Source organism: Oryctolagus cuniculus, chromosome 1 (genome assembly GCF_964237555.1).
Source record: "Oryctolagus cuniculus chromosome 1, mOryCun1.1, whole genome shotgun sequence".
Lineage (NCBI taxonomy): Eukaryota > Metazoa > Chordata > Mammalia > Lagomorpha > Leporidae > Oryctolagus > Oryctolagus cuniculus.
In genome coordinates, this window is record NC_091432.1 from 102,969,361 (window position 1) to 102,991,688 (window position 22,328).

General features: G+C 41.8%; 1 long non-coding RNA gene across 3 annotated transcripts in view; it reads right to left on the reverse strand.

The window, feature by feature from the left end:
* Window positions 1-15,805, reverse strand: part of LOC138850591 (uncharacterized) — a 240,691-nt gene extending 224,886 nt beyond the window's left edge. For all 3 annotated transcript variants that reach the window (XR_011390550.1, XR_011390551.1, XR_011390553.1), the window contains exon 1: window positions 15,740-15,805. This is a non-coding gene — a long non-coding RNA (uncharacterized lncRNA). The remainder of the gene's footprint in view (window positions 1-15,739) is intronic.
* Between the last annotated feature and the right edge of the window lie 6,523 nt (window positions 15,806-22,328).

The window sequence follows — 22,328 nt, forward strand, 5'->3', positions numbered from 1 at the left end:
CCTTGGATCTCAACTGCCCTGACAAGTAAACTGAGGCTCACAGCAGGTAAGTACCAGCCTCTTCTCAGGCAGACATCATAATTTCTCCTTCCTGAGGATCTAAAGGACTATTGCTATTGGGGTCACATAATTGCTCAGACACACATCACTGGTGGTATTCAAAAGGGCTCAAGGTCTACCCTGGCCTGAGTGAGCCAAAGCTGTTTTTGGAGAAGCACTCCTTATTCTCAACCCATTGAAAATGGAAAAACTCCTAGTGCTGCCCATTACTTTCCACTTGGCCACCTGACTGATCAGTCCACAACTTTCTCTCTGGTCTTGTGCTCCCCCAATTCTAAAGGTGCTTCCATTTTCTTGACATTGCCCATCTCTCCTGGCTTAAAGAGAAGCAGAGAATGAAGCACTCTGCTTTTCACCTCCAGAGGTGGAGTGGGACAGGGAGGGAGAATGTGCAACTCCCTGACATCTCTCTACACAGACAGCTTCTATTCTCTCAGCCTCTAACATGGTCTCTCTAAATGGATGATGCTCTAAAGGTACCAAAACAAGTTTCTGCACCACCTTCTTTGAACTTCTTGCACAGATGGTCTACACATCCTATTTTGGAATCTGGTGGTATTGGCTTTTTGAAGCCAAGAAGTGGCCATTTTAATATAAGATGTACTCAAAAAGTTAATGGAAAAGCATATTATGGGGTCTGGTATCATGCCATAGTAAGTAAAGTTTCCACCTGCATCACCAACATCCCATATGAGGGACAGTTCAAGTTCCAGTTCATCCAATTCCAACGCAGCTCCCTGCTAATGAGCCTGAGAAAGCATCAAAAGATGACTCAAGTACTTGGGCCCTTGTGGCCACTGTGGGAGACATAGAGTTCCAGAACCTTATTGTGGCCATCCGGGAAGGGAACCAGTGGATGGAAAAATCTCCTTGTTCCTCTGTCTCTCTATTTCACTCTGCCATTTAAACAAATAAATCTTAAAAAAATTTTAAAGAAAATGTATACTTTGTTTGGATTTCAAAAAAATTTGCATCAAAATAACACCTTTCTATTCCATTTTCCATGAACTTTTGGAAGCACTCTCATAGCTTGTTACATGACCACCATTCTCATTAAGCAATGTGACACATGTAGAAGGAGGTCTTTGTGTTAACAATTCCCCACTTCAGAAACATGCATTAGACATTCTCACTGTATTCTCAGGCTTACTCACCTTAACCCCCAGGCACCACTGTTCTGAGAATGCCAGGAAGTCAGTGCTGCAGGGGAAGGAAGTCATTTAGAGGCAAGAGAAGATCCAGTCATTTACTATTCCACAAATCAAAGTTCATACTTTTAAGCAGTTGGTTAACACAGTAATACTATAAACTGCTCCCTATTTTTTCTCATTTCATAAGCATGGTGACCCTTGTAAGTACACATCAGTATCCCAATTCCTTTCTACAGTATAGTGTAACTTAACTCAGAAAAGTTCTCATTTAAGATTATGCAGCTGGTTTATAGCACGGAACTTGAACTCTTGCCCTCTCCTCGGTACCCCACACTGTATCCTGACTGCGCATGAGTCCACACAGTTTTAGCTTCTTACCAAAAGTTGAGATGGAGTAGAGTTTCAAAAGGCAGTGTTTCAAAACAGCAGCCTGAACCCTGGTACTAGTCAGCTGCGTAGTATAAATTAAGAAGTTCCACTAAGTAATCACACACATATTTGGAACTGTATATTGCTGAGACTCGTAGATATATGGTTTTCTAGGAATGCGCTTGTCATGTTTAATGTTCTAGCTTGTTTCTCAGATTGGAGATAAGTCTCTGAAAATATTGGTCTAATAAGGAAGAAGCACTAAGCAAAGGGCTGCGCAGATAGAAAGCCTCCAAGTTGGGTCACACAAAAATTTTGATTAGTTTGTAATTTATCATGTGTAATTTTTAAAACAAATTAAAATATTTCCCTCCATTTCATGCCCGAAAGTCTCATGACTCCTAACAGCAGTCTTCCTACCAGCTGAAGCAGTTTGGAAGAAATAAGTGAGGTCTCATAAAAGTTGAGAAAGAGGATGCAGGATGGTGTAAACATTGAGTGACCAGACTACTTGGCTCACATGTGTGTCCCTAATAAATGAATTTTGTCGGAAGACCTATAAACACCTATGTAACGTGGCTTCAGAATTCTCACTACTAGCTATTCAGCGTGGTTTGCTATTGATTATCCCCAATCAACTCAAGCAAGTGACAACCAACACTCTCTAGTTCAAATGACACAACTTTCACTATTTTATCATGATTGTACTATTTGTAATTTATCAGAAAAGAAATCTTTTGTATGTCTAGTTTAATTCAAATTAGCAAAAGGAACTCTGTGAATATATGTGGAGAAGCTATTTTTAAAAGCTTATCTATGCACAGAACCATTTTGAAAACATTCCAAAACAAAAATAAATTAGGATTTCACCCCTTTTATAAAAATTAACTCAAACACCCAAATGAAAAAGATACAATCATAAAACTCCTAGAAGATAAATAACATAGGAGAAAAGCTATTACTTTGGATTGGGAATGACTTTTCAGATGTCAAGAAAATAAGACAACAAACCAGGAGAAAATAGTTGCAAAACATATCTGATAATAGACTGCTATCCAAAATATATGAAGAGGTATTAAAATTCAACAATAAGAAAGCAAACACCTTGATTAAAAATTGAGTGAAAGACCTTAGCAGACACCTCACAAAAAAAGAAACTAAAACCCAAATAACCATATGAAAAGATGCTTGACACCAAATGTCATCAGGGAAATGGAAATCAAAACAAGGAGATATTACTACATGGCTGTAAAATGGCCAAAACCTAGAATGCAGACAACACAAAATGGTGGTGAGGATATGAAGCAACAGGAACTCTCACTCACTGCTGGCAGGAATGCAAAATGGTGCAACTTCTGGGAAAGACAGTTAACAAAACTAAACCTAGTTTTAGCATACCATCTATCAGTTCTCAGTATTTACTCAGGGAGTTGAGAACTTACATACACACAAAAGTCTGTACACGCTGTTCCTAGCAGCCTGCTTCATAATTACTAACCTTCAGAAGCAACAAACATGTCCTGCAGTAGGTGAATGAATAAATAAGCTATGGTAAATCAAGCCAATGGAATGTAATAATGATTCATCAAGCCATGAAAAGATATGCAGGGACATTAAATGCATGCCAGTAAGTGAAAGAACTCAATCTTAAAAGGCTATGCGGTGTATGATTCCAACTCTATGACATTTTGGAAAAGGCATACTACGGAGACAGTAAAAGGATCAGTGGATGCCAAGGGTCAGAGGAGAGAGGGATGAATAGGCAGAGCATGGAAGTTTTTTAGAACAGTGAAAATCCTCTGAATAATAGTATAATGGTGGACATACATCATGCTGCATTTACCCAAGTACATACAAGATACAACATCAAGGGCAGGCGCTGTGGCATAGCAGATAAAGCTGCCGCCTGCAGTGCCAGCACTCCATATGGGTGCAGGTTCGAGTCCCAGCTGCTCCACTTCCAATCCAGCTCTCTGCTATGGCTTGGAAAAGCAGTGGAAGATGGGCTAAGTTCTCACCACACTGCCTGAACAAAACCACGCCCACTCTTCCCGGAATACATGCCGTGGGCCAGGCATGCTGCTGGCCCCTGGCTTTTATGCAATGTCTCCAGACCTCACAGTCCCACAGAACAGGCATTACTGTTCCCACTTCTCAAAGGCCTTCTACTTTACATTGTAAGAAGGGACTTCAAAAATTCTGTAGAAAAATGGAAATAAAAGGCAGTTTATTTGGGTGCAAAAAAAGAGTTGAAATGTGTGCATAGTTTGTTCACAACACACATTTTCCATGGACTTTCTGAAGACCTCTGGAAAACAGGGCTTATCAGCAACAGCAAAGTAGGAAGCATATGACATTGCTGACAACACTCAGATATATGAATTTCAACCACACTAACGAGTACTCTGGCATTTCATATTAAATAATGAGCCTCATTCAGATGGGAAGGACGATTCGCCACCTGTCAGAGCTGACTATCGAGACTTGCTGACTGTAGCCTAAGGCCAAAGACTCCCTCTCATTAATTCAGGAGATGCTCTGCTCTCCCTCATCTCCCAGCATGGACTCATCTGAGGCATAGAGCCCCCACTCTGCTTCCAGCCTTCACCTTGCCCCACTCTGGCAAGAAGGCAATGCCAGCGACAGAATGTCTGGTCTAATGACCATAACTAATGGCCTGTCACAGCACAACGGACCATGAAATCTTTACCTAGGGATGGACACCCGGGCGTGCATATTTATTTTTAATTATGACATCTCATAAAGCGAAGAGAAGCTAGGATTTGCCTTGCTGACATTTAGGAATGCTGAACCCACTGTCCTTTGTTTATTTTGGGTGAGTATGCCCATTAGGCATGCTCCCAGAGGGGCTGGCCATTTTTGGTCATCACACAGCCCATATTGGTTTGGCTGCAGCAAGAAGCACCCTGGTATACTGCCTAGTCATTTTTATTTGTTTGGAAAATTCTAATAGAAAGGGTGGCATGCAAAAAACAAGCTCCTAAATTGAGGGTGCAGGGCCTAACTCCACAATCATTATTTGCTTGTGAATCTGTGTGGTCTATTAACATTTTTAGTCTCCTTTTCCAAATGTGGTTTTTAAAATTATGCCTAAAATGGATGATTTCTAAAAAAAATTTTGAAACAATTTAATCTATCCTTTGATTCTAAAAGCATCCTCACCTGAGCCTTGCCAAGGGGAAGTAATTGTGTTTAGAATCCTGCAAAGAGAACTGTTTCACAGCACATATCCTCCTAACCCCTTGGAGCAAGCCATTCCTGGAGTTGGCAATGTTGCTCATAAGCAAGGTGCTTTCTTGAACATTCTGTTCTTAGCACTCTTTCTATAGCATTAACTGTGATTTTCATAGCAGCCAAGTCCATTATTTGTTTGCCTCTGAGTTTCTTACCATCTAAGTCTCCTTTCTTTGGCCATTTGCTAGTCTAGAGCCAGTTTCCTTACTCATGATGTTCTTGCCACAGATTTTTTTTTTTTTTTTTTTTTTGACAGGCAGAGTAGACAGTGAGAGAGAGACAGAGAGAAAGGTCTTCCTTTGCCGTTGGTTCACCCTCCAATGGCCGCCGCGGCCTGCGCGCTGCGGCCGGCGCACCGCGCTGATCTGATGGCAGGAGCCAGGAGCCAGGTGCTTTTCCTGGTCTCCCATGGGGTGCAGGGCCCAAGCACCTGGGCCATCCTCCACTGCACTCCCTGGCCACAGCAGAGAGCTGGCCTGGAAGAGGGGCAACCAGGACAGAATCCGGCACCCCGACCGGGACTAGAACCTGGTGTGCCGGTGCCGCAGGTGGAGGATTAGCCTAGTGAGCCGTGGCGCTGGCTCTTGCCACAGATTTTTAAGATTCACTCTCTCAGAAGAAGCTAGCCTGAGCTGTAGCTAAATGGAGTACTTCTCAGAGTACTTTCTGCAACAATGATCACCAAGGATGTGAAATAAGGGGTCCACAAAAGGCCTCTGGAGTCAGGCACATTTGGGAAATGCTGGGCTAACCAGAGCTGACAAGCATCTTTATCACAGGAAGTTCAGGGTATCTCTGCCTTGCCTGTTGGTACTGCTGGGACTCTGGAATCAGGAGATGAGAGCAAAGGAACTGCCCTGCCATGACTTAGTTCTGTGAACCTGCTCGATCATCTCCCCAAGCTAAATCCACCTCCGTGATGGGGATGTCATGGAATAAGGAACAAGATCACGGTCTTAATAGGATACAAATGGGCATTGTGGTGTAGCAGGTAAAGCCGCTACCTGAGAAACTGGCATCTCATATGGGTGCCGGTTTGTGTGCCAGCTGCTCCTCTTCTGATCCAGCTCCCTGTTAATGGCCTTGGAAAAGCAATAGAAGATGGCCCAAGTGCCTGGACCATTGTCACCCTTGTGGGAGACCTGGATGAAGCTCCTGGCTTCAGCCTGGCCCAGAACTGGCCATTGTAGCCATGTGGAGACTTAACCAGCAGATGAAACATATTCTCTCTCTCTCTCTCTCTCTCTCTCTCTAACTCTGCCTTTCAAAATAAATAAATAAATCTTTAAACAAAATAAAAATAAAGGTACACAGTCTATCAAGGTTCAATCCCTAACTCTACTATAATTTCTACTTGTGTGATATTAGGTATATTCTCTCTCCAAGCTCTATACCCCCCTTACTGAAGGAAGTTCAAAAACACCTGTAATGAAGAATAATAAAGAAAACATAGTCAGTCACTCAGACAATTCCAAACACTATCAGAACCAAATCCAACCCCTCTTGGTCAACAACTACTTAACCTAACCCTTGAATATGGGGTTGAGGCTTCTCCCTAACCGAAGTCTCCCATGTCCATCCCTCCTCCTCAGAAATGGTGCTGTCCACACTCCCAGATAGAAATATCTACCCAAGGGATGCCAGGTCCAACTTTGAACAGCATTGACCCCGATCCTTAACACAGGTAGGCGGTTCTACAGAGATGCACCCTGTCAGCAGTTTCACACTCCAAGGCCATGTCATTTGGCATGCAGAAAGAGAAGGTGTCCTCTTCTGATGTTGGCAGAAAGCCTACAGGGACCACCCTGGTTCCAGGAAAAGTGGTCATCATCTGGAAGTCAGTCAACACCCATCTGCCACCTCCAGTCTCTAAACAAGATGAAACTGGCAGCCCTACAACATGCTTCACTTGGCCCACACAAGGGTTTTGCAAATTCATACTAGCTGCCAAGATTTAAAAATTCAGAATGTTCACATGAAAATTCAGATTTAGTTTTTCCTCTTTCTTAAAGCTACATCATCCTATGTCACAGTACTTGCTCAGGGTACCGTAGCTCCACTCTCCTGTCTCCACCTTGCCCTACTCATCTTCTTGAATTACTGTGTCACTTCCAACCCTCTGAGACTGAACATCATCCATTTAGCAAATTTTGTGCCAGCTCATGTGCTAATCACCAGATATACAAATCAGGATAGTGAGGGAGAAAGCTTTATACACAATGGCAGCGTACTTAGGTGCTCTGACAGATGCACAGGGTTATGGGAACTCAGAGGTGGGAAGGACTATCTGTCTGGCAATAATATCACCAACAATTCATTGAGTGTTTAACTACATGTCAAGCATTTTGCCCACCTAAGATTCAAATACAGCTTCACAGAAAGGTGTCACCTGAGTAGGCTTTCAGGAAAAAGAAAATCACCCAGCAGAGAAGGGCATTTGAGAAAGAACTGCAGATGCAGAGGCTGTGAACTCTCCGAGAGTTCAGTGAACAGTGGCAAGGGCAACACGACGCTGTCTGAGTTGTATGAGTGGCTGTAAAGAGAGAAGGGGCTATAAGCTTAGTTGTGGGAGAGAGGGACCAGCACTCTATCCTTCAGTCAGTGGGAAGGCTTTTGGGTTTTTACTTTAAAAGATTTAATCTATAAGTAATGATTTTATATACATATATATTCAAGGTGTACAATATAATGATGGATATACATTGTGCAATGATTGTCACAATCTAATTAACACATCCATCATGACCCATTCTGTATTTTAGGTCCCCAGCACTCATTCATCTTATAACTGAAAGTTTATACTCTTTCAGCAACATCATTCCATTTCCTCACCCCCAGCAATCACCACTACGCTCACTGATTCTGTTAGAGTCCACAGGTAAGTGAAAAGTACAATATTTATCTTTCTGTGTCTGGCTTATATTTTTTCTCTAAAACTGTCCATGGTATTACAAATGGCAGGCTTTCTTCTTTCTTATAGTTAAGGAATATTCCATCTCACACACACACACATACATGAGTGCTTCAAAAGTCATGGGAAATAGAACTAAAAGAAGCTCATTTTGGTGCAAAATAGTTAAAATCCACAAAATGAGAGGTCTTCTAAAAGTTCATAGAAAATTCATATTACAAGAAAGTTGAATTTATTTTCCTTAGACATATATACAAAAATAGGATTGATGGATTGTATGTGTTTTTCCTGTTAATATCTTTTTAAAGATTTATTTATTTATTTGAAAAGTAGAGTTACAGAGACAGATGGAGAAGCTGGGGCAATGTCTTTCATCTGCTGGTTTACTCCCCAAATGCACACAACGGCCATCACCGAGCCAGGCAGAAGCCAGGAGCCTAGACCTCAAGCCTGGTCTCCCCTGTGAGTGCAGGGGCCATCCGCTGCTGCTTTCCCAGGCACACTAGCAGGGAGCTGCATCAAAAACGGGGCAGCCAGGAGTGAACTATTTTTTCACATACTCTCAGTGACTTTAATTAAAAAAAAAAAAAGACTATGTTTGATGTTGTTGTTGGTCTCATGGTGTGATACCAGGGGTTAAATATTTTAAGCCATTTTCCTCATCCCCACTCTCCTTTTGCAGTATATGGCTGGTTCTTGAAGAGGATAACGCACTGAGACCATGCTCGGGTTCAAATCTCTGTCAGCTGTCTGAGCTTCTCCAGAGATCAGGAGCATGTGGCGTACCTCTCCCACTTTTCTCCATCTGCAGAGATCCCTGGTTTCCCTTTCAGAAACATCTCTGGTCCAAGATATCCAATGGCTCGTGTGTGAATGTGATGCATACCCCTTCTAAGAGTCATTTGTCATCCCAGGGTAGATGCCCACTGGCACCAGTGTGATGAACCAAGGATGCTTCCTAAAGCTTGGTCTGTGTGAGAAACAGCCTCACACATTGAAATGATGGGCTTGGGTGTCAGATTAATCACAGGTGGTGGATTCATCCACCGCACCACAAAGCCGGCCCCTCCTGTTAATATTTTGAAGATTCTTTATACTGTTTTCCATTTCGGCTGTACAGATTTACATGCCATCAATATTGTATAGGGTTCAATTTTCTCTACATTCTGACACTTGCTGTCTTTTTTTTTTTTTTTTCATAAAAGCCATCCTTAGAAGTATTAGGTAGGGGCCAACATTGTGGCACAATGGCTAAGCTGCTGCCTGTGATGCCAGCATCCCATATAGGTACCAGTTCAAGTCCAGCCCACTTCAACTTCTGATCCAGCCCCTTGATAATGACCTGGGAAAAGCAGCAGCAGATGGCCCAAATACCTGGGTCTCTGCCACCCACATAGGAGACCCTTATGAAGCTCCTGGCTCCTGGTTTCCAGCTGGCCCAGCCCCAGCCATTGCAGCTATTTGGGGAGTGAGCCAGTGGATGGAAGATCTGTCTCTTCCTCTCTCTGACTCCACCTTTCAAATAAATAAAATAAATCTTTTTTTAAAAGTATGAGATGATATCTCATTGGAGTATTTTCATTTCTTTGATGATTAGTGATGCTGAACATCTTTTCATATTTCTGTTGGTCATGTGTATGTCTTCAGGTCCTTCATCCATTTTTACTTAGGCTTTCGTTTTTGATTTTTTAATTTTGTGAATTATCTAAATATTTTAACTACTAAACCCTTATCTAATATGGACTTTGCAAATATTTTCTCACATTCTGTTGGTTGCCTTTTCATTTTGCTGACTATTTTGCTATACAGAATATCTTAGTTTGAGGTAGTCTCACTTTTTATTTTTGCTCTCTTTGCCTGTACTTTTTTAAAAAATTCATTTATTTATTTGAAAGTCACAGTTACACAGAGAGAGAGAGAGGGAGAGGGAGAGAGGGAGAGGTCTTCCATCCACTGGTTCACTCCCCAATTGGCTGCAATGGCCAGAGCTGCACCAATCTGAAGCCAGGAATCAGGAGTTCTTCCAGGTCTCTCCTGTGGGTGCAGGGGCCCAAGGACTTGGGCCATCTTCTACTGATTTCCCAGGCCATAGTAGAGAGCTGGATTGGAAGTAGAGCAGTTGGGATTCGAGATATCTGATCCAAAAGACTGTAGACAAAACCAATACTAAGAAACTTTCGACATTTTCTCCTTGGAGTTTTACAATTTGAGTTCACATTTAAATCTTTAGTCTATTTTGAGTTAATTTTTACATATAGTGTAAAACAAAGATCCTAGAATTCTTGTGGGTATCAGTCTTCCTCACATCATTTATTGAAGATATTTTCTTTTCCATATTATGTATGCTTGTCACTCTTGTCAAAGATGAGTTAGCGGCCGGCGCCACGGCTCACTAGGCTAATCCTCCGCCTGGTGGCGCCAGCACACCGGGTTCTAGTCCCGGTCGGGGAGCCGGATTCTGTCCCGGTTGCCCCTCTTCCAGGCCAGCTCTCTGCTGTGGCCAGGGAGTGCAGTGGAGGATGGCCCAGGTCCTTGGGTCCTGCACCCCATGGGAGACCAGGATAAGTACCTGGCTTCTGCCATCGGAGCAGCGCGGTGCGCCGGTGCAGCACGCAGGCCGCGGCGGCCATTGGAGGGTGAACCAACGGCAAAAGGAAGAACTTTCTCTCTGTCTCTCTCTCTCTCTCATTGTCCACTCTGTCAAAAAAAAAAAAAAAAAAAGATGAGTTAGCCATGTACATAGGTTTTTCTGTGTGTAGGTTTTTGTCTCTATTCTGCTCTATTGGCCCATGTGTCTCTTTTTATGCCAGTACCATACTGTTTTGGTAATTGTAACTTTGTAGTACAGATTCCACACAAACTTTGGGATTTTTCTATTTTCATGAAAAATTCCATTGCAATCTGGATAGGAATTGCATCAAGACTGTAGATTGCTATGGATTCTAACATGTTAATAATCAGTTTTCTAAATCATGAGTATGTTATATCTTTCTATGAATTTGTGTTTTCTTCAATTTCTTTCATCAATTTCTCATAGTTTCCAGTGTACAGAGCTTTCACTTACTTGATTAAATTTATTTCCAAGTGTTTTAATTCTTTTTGTCCTATTTTAAACAGAATATTTTTTTATTAGTTTCTCAGGTACAGTGTAAAAAATGCATCTGAATTTTACCTGGACAGGCTCCTAGTAAGGACAGAGACACAGATGGAAACCATCCTAGCCACTATCCAATGGTTTGGGTCACTGGGGAGGGAGGCTAGTATAAATTAAACTAGGGTGATCTCTACTACTGTTTACCTGGCTGCTCTATAGACTACTTTCAGGGAATTCAAAGTTTGCATATCTGTCTATCCAAGTTCAACACAGCAAGGAAGACAAAAATGATGCCAAATATATTGACAATTTATTTGAAACCTACAAGTGGTTCATTTTCCAGTATCTTGAGTTGATAATACTCTACCCTATCAAAACAGAGCTTTGAGTCCACGTACACATCTCCAAAGATACATCTTTCCTTTCAAATTCATGAAAATACCTCTCATAAATATGTGCTTTCATCATTGCCCCATTAAGTATCTTCTCTATTTTTTTGATAAATCCTTCTTCTTTGTGAATCACCTCTTTTTTGGCAACACCCATCCATGCTAATACGCAAAGGGGTCATGGGGTAGGTCTGAGGCCCCTTTGCTACACAGATTATTTAGAAAAAGCAACACGAGAGCCCTTCGGGAAATTCTCACATGTAACTAAATCAGAAAGTAATATCCTGTTTTGTCTGCACTCTGCACTAGTCCTCATGTGTCCTGTAGAGGAATACTGGAGTTTCTCCCTGCTGGTCAAAAGATAAACAAACCACTGGCTCCCAGCCCTGCCCTAGAGCTGTCCTAGGGAATTACACTGAAAACAAAGTGCCATCAACCTGAACTGCAAAGAAGGCAACAAAGTCTTAAAGGTATAACTAGCTGCTGATTTCCATTCGTGGAGCAGAAATTTCAATTTTTGCCTGTAGAACAAGCACTTGTATCAAGAGAAGTTGGTTCCCAGACTTTTTATCTAAGAGGGCCCTGTTATTAATTTGAAGCTATTTCAAGAACTCTCAGGAACATTGTCAGTATCAGCAATTGAGAAAGAATTATGGTTTTTAAAAATCCACTAATAATTCAGTAAGGGCTTTTAGAAGAATTCTAATTCAGTTCATCACAACAGTGTTTGTTTACCCACTGGAAAGCGGCAATGCACAGACATGTGAGGCATCTCTCCTGCTGGGTCTGAATGGTAGACCACATTACATGGTGGGCACATTGGCAGCAGAGGTCTGCTCAAGAGTTTTCTTCCCATATTCCATCCCTGAGGGAGGCTTCCACCCTCAGATGGACAACCACTGTGACTCAGAGGAAACAGCAAGGGTGCGGTGTATTGTGTTTCTTGCACGTTTGTCTTCTGTTTTGTCAAAGAATAGAATTCCCTGTGATAACTGTAGAAAACTATTGGGACTTGGCCCAAAGCCCTATAAAATGGTGCTATTTGCCTTCCTTCTAATTCTGCTTGAATTATCCACAATTCCCTCAAAGGGTACAGTCTTTAAAGGTCTGTTGTTGCATGTACTTTACCATTTGATAATATTTTTTAGGGTCTGCAGCTCCATTCTCTGTCATTATAATGAATCATGTAGTTTCTCCTCTGGGAGTCATTATTCCAGGAAGGACCAGGGTTATCTAGACTAAGCACAAGAAGAGACGTAGCACTGAGGCTTGGAAGGACACTCCAGGGCACTGAGATCACAAAGTTCCATAAAGAATGCAGGCATACAGTACATTCATTATTTTATCACGTACTGAATGCATATGATGTATCAAATAATATGGGACAAAAATTAGAAACCCTGCCTCAAGGGGGTGAGATTTAAAAAAGCAGAAGTGTTTTCAAGCTTACTTGAGAGCTATGGAAGCACAGCAAACTGAGTTAAATTCCATGAAAAACACAAATGAAGTGCGCTAGTTCAGAGAAGGGTAATGGTCCTCCATTGGGATGAGTTCTAGGTAGGCTTAGAAAGGAAGCTGCATTTGGGTTGGGCCTTAAGATACAGGGAGTTTAGATAATTATTTAAATCTCATGGCTGCTATGATGTTTGTGCTTTGGGTCCAAAAATCAGAGTTGTTGAAAAATAGTTGACTTTCATTCTATCACAGAACATTCTGGCTTCAGATCAGCGCAATGCCGCGGCAGCCATTAGAGGGTGAACCAAGGGCAAAGGAAGACCTTTCTCTCTGTCTCTCTCTCTCTCACTGTCCACTCTGCCTGTCAAAAAAAAAAAGAGTTAGAGAGAGAGAGAGAGAGAAGGAGGGAGAGAGAGGGAGGGAGGGGAGGAAAAGAAAAGACAGAGAGAGAGAGAGAGAATGATCTTCCATCCTCTGGTTCATTCTCCAAACAGCCAGAGCTGAGCCAGACTGAAGCCTGGAGTTTTTTCCAGGTCTCCCATGTGGCTAGAAAGTACCCAAGCACTTGGGCCATCTTCCATTGCTTTCCCAGCCACATTAGCAGGAAGCTAGGTGGGAAATGGAGCAGCTGGGACTCAAATTGGTGCCCATATGGGATGCCGGTGCTGCAAGAGGTGGCTTAACCTGTTATGCCACAGCACCAACCCCCAGAGAATATTTTTCAACAAAAGATGAGTGAAAGAATCTTTGAAATAAGGTAAAAGGGACACCCTATTAGCAGACAGCATAATTAGGCTTCCAGAGTTTATGGGCTAATTACAAAGATCCAGGTTCTAGCAAATCTGAATGAATGAATTTCCCTGTTATAGGCTGAAGTAGGCCCCTGCAAAATCCATACGCTGAAGTCCTCAACCCTCAATACTGTATTTGGAAATACAGCATTTAAAAAGCTAATTAAGTTGCAATATAGACATTCATATGGTGAAGACAGAGAGAAGGTATACATCTATATTATGACAAATTCAACCCTGCCAACAAGTTAATCCTAGACTGCAGGCCTCCCAAATCATGTGGGAATCCATTTCTGCTGTGTAAGCTACTCAGCCTGTGGTACCATGTTATGGCAACCATTGGAAACAAATACATTCCCTGTTAGTTTCATCATCTTACAATCATCTCCAAAATTAGCAATTTTTTTTACTAAAATCCTCACACCAAGACTATTGACATTTTACACCTAACCACCTCTCTGGGCTCAGCTTTCATCCTCCTGCCCTACTTTCACAGATCATTCATTACACTCACCCACAGCTCCAAGCTGCTTGGATGTTTCTGTACACACAAGGCCTCTCACCTGATGCCTTTGTCTTTAGACTCACTGCTTTTTGCTTTCTTGGAAAGTTCCTTATAATCTTTCACAAATAACTCAGAAGTGTGATCTCTCAGCAGGCTTCCCTGAACCCCTCTACGCATTTCTTAATCACTCCCTCCTTCATTTTCTAAACAAAATTGTATTATTGCTCTTAGGGTGCTAGTTTTACATACCAAATAATAAGTCCCTAAATGGACTATGTCTGATTCATCTCGATAAGCCCAACATTCGGTACAGATACTAGCATACAGCAAATAATCAACAAATACTTTTGTAAATTTAACAAATAATTGGCCTTGTCTAAATAAGGTCAGAGTTTGTAAACTCAAGAGGTTTCCAGAGCCTTGGCAGCTCATGACAAGAGCCTCGGATGATTACTGATGCCATAAATAAGAATGTCAGCGTCAATTGTTAAATCAACAATGGGAGTCACTGTACACTTCTCCCCATGTAAGATCTCTGTCAATGTGTTGTACTATGTGAATTAACAGTATAACTAGTACTCAAACAGTACTTTATACTTGTGTATCTGTGTGGGTGCAAACTGTTGAAATCTTTACTTAGTATATACCAAGTTGATCTGCTATATATAAAGATAATTGAAAATGAATCTTAATGAAGAATGGGATGGGAGGGAGTGGGAGATGGGATGGCTGCGGGTGGGAGGGGAAAGCCGCTATAATCCAAAAGTTGTACTTTTGAAATTTTTATTTATTAAATAAAAGTTTTAAAAAATAATTGAACAGATTGTGTTATCAAATAAATTCACATTTTAATAAGCATTTCATGCATAGCAAACTGGGCAGGGACAGAATACAAAATGGAATCTTTTGGCTTGAATTTGCACTGATAAAGCATTTAACTGATTACCAAACACTTTTACTGTTGCTAAATAGATTTCACATAGCTTGCTGATAACAATAAAACTTCACCTGGTGAAACGCTGTGCAGAGCTGTGGGGTCACGGCCTGAAGCCAGAAGATGGTAGTATGAGCAAGTGAAGCTAAAAGATGACTTAAAGGAAATAAAGACATTTGGCATTTTTTATGGCCTATATTATATAAAGTTAGAACTCCTAATAAATTCATGTCATCCTAACATGAAAGACTGAAAGGCTAGTGTTATCTTAGATGGGTGTTTAACACAGCAGTTAAGGTGCTGCTTGGGATAGCCACATCCCATACTGCAGTGCCTGGGTTTCAGTCCTAGATCTGCTTCTATTCCTAGGTTCCTGCTAATTCACCCAAGGATGCAACAGATAATGGCTCAAGTCATTGGGTCTCTGCCAACCAAATGAGAGACTGAGAATGAGTTCCAGACTCCTAGCCTCAGCCTGGCCCATCTCTACCTGTCACAGACATTTGGTGATTCAACCAGTGATAAAATCTCTCTCTCTCTCTCTCTCTCTCTCTGTCTGTCTCTCTCTCTCTCCCTCCCTCACTCCCTCTCTCTCCCTTTCTCTCCCTTTCCCTCTGTCTCTCTATGTCTCTTTCTCTCTGTCTCTCTCTGTCTCTTTCTCTCACACACACAAACACATACTCCCCCTCTGCCTTTCAAGTAACAATAAATTAATATTTTTTTAAAAAAAGAAAAATCAGAATGTTATATTTGTACATTTTGCCTTGATATAACAGAATACTCAAGACTGGGTAATTTATAAAAAAACAGAGATTTATTTCTTACAGTTCTGAAGGCTGGAATGTCCAGGGTCCAGGGCCAATATCTTACAAAGGCCTTCTTACTGTATTGTAACATGACAGAAGGCACAGTGAAATCCACTCCTGTGGTAGCTAATCCATTCCTGCAATAGTGATTAATGGCATTAATCCACTGCTGAGGGCCAGTGACCTCTCATTAGGCCCCTTTTCCAACACCATTACACTAAGGATTAAGGGGGAATCTTGGAGGGCACATTGAAACCATACCACCTACTAAATATGGCACACACAGCATAGAAAACAGTCATAGGGAACTCGACAAAAAGAGTCAGATTATAGACCCCTTATACTGATCATGCAGAAAAAGGCTACGAAGGAACCGATTACTGCTCCTGAGATAAATCTTCCTTGCAAATGCCAGCAACCAAATATTTATTAAATCTGATGAGGAAGATAAAAAAGAAACACTAAATGATATCAAAGTACTTGTGGGGAAATAAAAAATACAAAGATTGAAAGATTAGAAAGCTTAAATTCAAAGTAATGACTCTGAACCGTAATCAGGAAATGAAAAAAAAAAAAAAAAAAAAAAAAAAAAAAAAAAAACCTCCAGGTAGAGGGAAAAGACAGCTGAAAGATAAAGATAAAAGTCAAATACCACCAAGGAGTTGGATGCCTCCGGAAAACAAGATGATGCTAAGAGAAGAAATACAAACTTGTGTGTGTCCTTTGAAAACTCAGGTTGTGGCTGTTGGTATCAAAACTCATCTGTGGTTAATACTCTCAGTTAGTTGGGAGAAAGGGCACACAGTGCACCACCAATAAAAGAAGTTAGTGGGAAATACTGTATTTTATTCTTCAGTTTTGCTAATACAATTAGAGCATTTGGCCAGCCTAAGAACAGGGAATCCTTTGTATTATCAGATCACCAAAGCAGAATCACGCTCATTTGGGATGACTTGGGAACCCAGGGTCCAAAGCACCCAGGGGGATAAGATGGCCCCTGAAGAGGATTCTAACTGGAACCTGATGATCTTTGCACGCTGTCAACCGAATCCTGAACTTCCCTCTGTATGTGTGAGATAGAGTTTACCCTACTGCTCACAAATGAGGGCGCCTCTCTAGACCAGCCTAACACACGAGCTCTAATTTGTCTTCCTTTGATGAAGCGTACAAGGCAACATTCTCAAAAGGAGAGCTCAGTGGAGAGGAACCCAACCTGCTCTTAGAATGCACGTCCTTTTGGTCTCTCTGCCCCACCTGCGAGTGGGGCAGCTGGTTCGGGCTTCTCATCTTCATCTCAGTGTCTGGACACACGTCCCACACTAGAAACGGATCCATGGCACAATATCAAGGAAGGAATATCCTGTTCCTCTCCCTGTGCCAATGAACCCATGTGAAACCCATTGAAATAATGACTCGGGATTTTCTGGATCATTCCGTTCTCCAGTGACACTGAGGGACGTCTGCCCCTCTAGGAGGTGCCCTTGCCTAAGCTCCAAGTTTCCTCCCTGCCGCCACTTCCATGAAGGAATGAAACCCTGTAGCATCAATCCTGCCTTCAGCTGAGCTTGCTTACAGAGGTCTAGAACCAGGGAAAGAAAATCGCTGTGTATTTTATAGGGCCCTTTTGAAAGCTTCCTCTTTTAGTTCAGCTACCTTTAAGTGATTGTCCATTTATTCAAATTGAACCTAATAGAAGTGTAGATCTTACAGTGGTAGTTCTGTAAGTGGAGGTATTTATAAATTAGGATCATAAATAAATGATTTTTATTATCCTCTTTAGGTAATGTAAGTATTGTATTTTGGTTTGATTGATGAGTCCACCATGACATAAGCAACTCAGCATTCTATACAGGCAGTTCAGCAAGTAGATAAATTTGAAACATTAAAAGCTATTTGTTGGCCAAGAACTTTAGTTATTATAGTTATAAAAAAGCAAAAGTAGCTCAGAGTTTACATAAATAAATTTTCTTTAATTAAAATACATATTAATGCTATCTGGAATATACAAAAATGATAGCTAAAATTTCCTATCTTCAGCACACAGAATAGCACTAGGCCCTCAAACACTACTGGATGAAAGAAATTAATGAATTCATGAGTTTGTAAAATTGATCTTTTTATTTTTATTTAATTTCATATTCATCATAAAACAATTTCCATTTCTAGGCAGCACTTAGAATTTCCTGGCAGATTTATGGGCAAGGTCAGTTTTCATTCTGGATATCCCTTTGCTGCTAAGTGTGCATGACGGTGAACACTGTTTATCTGGTTTAAGCATGCCGAGTCTAACTCCAGCAGTCACAATAGTAAGAGTATGTATTTAATGAATTTTAGTACCAGACACTGAGTGCCAAATCTTCGAGTAACCATCTTACATGTATTATTTTGTTTTTCATGAGCTCTATAAGACTGATTCATTTATTTTCTCCTTCTTAATCTTACGATACAAAGAAATTCAGTTACTAGCTAGAAAATATGTAAGCCTTATTTTGAGCTCAACTTGCTTTCTGTCACTCTAATTAAGCTCTCATTCATTATATTATACCCACCTCAGTAATAGGGCAACATACACACTCACAGAACACGCTGCCCTATACATATGCAATGTATGTGAGATAGACCACCTTCAAAAGACCTACAGTTTCAGTCTAATCATTTAATAGCACATGTGGCTTTGGGCCAAATCATTTATACTCCTTTGCTTAAGCTGCATTTGGACCAGGGGGTCTATGCCATTTATTAGGATAGAAGTGATCTTGCCCTACAAACCTTGAACTTTTCTTCTACATGGATCACCAGCTTGCCTATATCCCATGAACTGTATCTTCTAAGAGAATTGCTAAACCTTATTACCAAGAATATCTGCGTGTCTAAAGCCATCAGTGATCAATTCTGGGAAACATTCAAGAAATTTTACCAAAATCCCAGACACATCATGAATTAAAGCTGAGTGTCTCTTAAGGACATTACACATTTGAATGTGTGGTGAGTTTCAAAGTTGTCTCCTTACTTAATTCCAACCACATAAGATGCTCCAGATGTATTTCCAGGTGTCATCTAAGGAAAGCCTAAGAAAGCTTTCTGAAGGATTTTGTTAGTTTTTCCTCAGCATTAGGTGCTTCACATATAGAAGACATAGTTGGAGTTGGTACTGTAAAGCCAGCTGCGGTGCCAGTTTGAGTCCCGGCTGCTCCACTTCAAATCCCGTCTCTGCTAATGTACCTGGGAAAGCAGAAGATGGCCCAAGTCTTTGGGGCCCTGCATCCACATGGGAGACCTAGATGAAGCTCCTGGTCCTGGCTTCAGCTTGACCCAATCACGGCTATTGTGGCCATTTGGGGAGTGAACCAGTGGATGGAAGATCTCTCTCTCTCTCTCTCTCTCTCTCAAACGCACTCTCTTGCTCTCTCGCTGTTCCCACTACCTACACACACAGAAACCTCCAACTCTGCCTTTCAAATAAATAAATACATCTTTAAAAAAAAAGAGCAGAACTTAGGTAATGTGACTATTGGCAAATGCTTTATTTGTTTTAAATTTTATTTAAGGTATACAGACCATGCATTTTATAAATACAAATTTAGGAACGTAGTGATTCTCCCCACCCTACCCTCCCTCCCACCTGCATTCACATCAGTCTTCCAAAAAGAATACATAGCTTATCAAACAGTATTACTGTTAACACTTTTTCATCATTGATCACAATTTCTTTGGAAGTATGAATTTCCAGAATTGAAAAAGCAAATTAATGAAATCTGAAAGAGAGAAGTAGCAAATCACAGGTGGCATCAGTAGTTTCCAGTTTTCTCTGACCATTTTTTCTTTTCTGAGAGCCAATCACCAGCAACCACAGAATCTACAGTTGCTGTCCTGCCACTTTCCCAAATGAAATTAATTCACAATCCAGAAGCTGGCAGTAATAGAATGTCTAAAGCAGGACATTCTTGTTTTGCATTTTTTGTTTGTTTGTTGTGTTTGTTTGTTTGTTTTTTTTTTTGACAGGCAGAGTTAGACAGTGAGAGAGAGAGAGAGAGAGAGAGAGAGAGAAAGGTCTTCCTTCCGTTGGTTCACCCCCAAATGGCCACCACGGCCAGCGCGCTGTGCCGATCCAAAGCCAGGAGCCAGGTGCTTCCTCCTGGTCTCCAATGCGGGTGCAGGGCCCAAGCACCTGGGCCATCCTCCACTGCCCTCCCGGGCCACAGCAGAGAGCTAGACTGGAAGAGGAGCAACCGGGACAGAATCCGGCACCCCGATCAGGACTAGAACCTAGAGTGCTGGTGCCGCAGGCGAAGGATTAGCCTAGTGAGCCACGGCGCCGGCCTAAAGCAGGGCATTCTAAAAGGAGATTTCATACAGGAAAGGAGCTGGATTGTCTAATGGAAAATGATTTGTTTGTGATCACAAATAACTGCCACAAACAGAAATCGAATATTGGAGTGCAAGGTTGTGGAAATCCACAGAAAATTAAGCTCTTCTGAAAGGGCTAAGATTGAACCTTTCTTCAAATCCTTGAGTGTAAGAGAGAATTACAATCGATGTTAAAGTTGCATAAAATTAGCACTGTCATTTCTGCCCAGATTAATTCTTTCTTAAATGCGTTGTTGTATGAGATCCAGGAAACTGCCTGTCGAGACAATGTTCACATGTAGCCATTGCCTGAGGCTGGGCTCCAGGCATGATTACTTGCCCACTTTCCCAGTGTTGAAGGGAGGCAGGGCCAGAACGGTAATGGAGACACTGCCTAGCCATGCAGAGCCAGGATGCTGAGTCTACCATGAAGGGACGAGAGAGATGCAAACTGGGGCCATTCTGGATTCCTCCATCTGCTTCAGATTTGCTGGTAGAAGACCCCAGCCATCTTTTTGTTTCCCTCCTGAAAAATTTTTAAAAGATCTATCTATTTGGAAGGCAGAGTGACAGAACAAAAGCATGACAGAGAAAGAGATCTTCCATCTGCTGATTCAGTGCCACATCCAGGGCTGGGCTAAACTGAAGCCAGGAACCAGGAACTCCAGCAGGGTACCCCATGTGGGTGGCAGGGGCCCAACTACAAAGCCATCTTCCACTGCTTCCCCAGGCATATTAGCAGAAAGCTGGATTGGAAGTGGAGCAGCTGGGACTCAAACTGGCACTCTGATTTGGGATGTCAGAGTCAGAGGCTGTGGCTTAACCTACGATACCACCATGCCAGCCCCTTGCTGAAATCTTTTTGTTTTGTGTTTCTACTTATCACCCTCAAAGAACAGAAAAGATGCATCAAAATTAAACACAGGAAAATCATCAATATTACGGAAACTTTATAAAGTTATATTTTTTAAATTCTCAACTTCCATTTTGACAGAATGCCCAGTACATTCTTTCAGACAATTTTAAATGTGTGTCCTCAGATCCAACTATAGATACAGGAAAACAGCGATTGGGAGGCAATTAGCTGTGGATCACTTGCATGCCTGTACATCTTGCAAGCAGAAACACTGACTATCCTTTGTTCTGCACTATCTTTTAAAGATTATAAATTCAGCAAACAGCCTTGGAAAAGTGTCCCCCTCCAAAGCAAAGGGCAGGCCTGGATCCTGCACATTATAAAAGATATGGGTTCCCTTAGCTCCAGGCTCCACTCTTGACATTAAATCTGCATATGCAGGCATCTGTCTCATCCCCTCTGCATTATCCCCAGGGGCTTGAACAAGAACTAATGCAAATATGCTGATGCTCATGCCACTTGCTGCGCCATCCTGCCTTCTATCAGCATCTGCGAAACTGGCAGGCTAACTTGTTAGACTTGGGAATTGGATAAAACCTCAGATATTTTACAGTCCTTAAGGATAGCATACCAACTGGTATGAAGGAGCTTAAGAAATGCAAGTGTTCTCAGCTACATTTCCTCCCTGTAAGCATTGTCCTCTGCTATTTCTAGGGTCCATTTCCTAATCAGTGCCCTCGCCTGTCTACTCTGCAAGCTGGTCCTTTTTGACTTCCTAGCTAAGGAAGGTCACTGCTCATTTGGTCTCTAAATCCCCTCTACTCTGCAGGATTTCATACCCTCCTGTAGATTTCTCAGGCTTTCCCCATTAGAGTGCCTATCATCGTGTCTGGTACCATCCATATCCAGACCCTCCTGGATCTGTGGAGGACAGAATCTGACCATCTTTCTCCTGGTTATCAGATTCTCTGTCCTCCACAGATCCAGGAGGAAATTTTCATTTAGTCACTCCCCCAGAACCCCTGACTGCCGCAACATCAGCCCTCCTGTCTGAGGCTCAGGCCTCTCCTCCCCTGGCTACAGCTGGCTTTAAACACTGCCCCCTGCACCTCTGCTTTCTCTATCCTTTCCTTGTTAGGTATTCTGTCACTCCCAATACCCTGTAAGCATCTGGAGAACAGGATATCATTTTGCTTTTTATGTATCCCTTACAGACTTCTAAAATAAAACTCTATACAAATAAGACAGTCACTAATTAAAATGAACTGTACATTTCCACATAAAAGTAGTTCATCACACAACATTATTTTACTTCTCCCACTTTCAGCAGAGAAAGAGGAGGGCTGTTTTGTCACAGTGACCGTCCCACCCCCGCGGTTGCTGCTTTCAATCACTGTATTTGTTC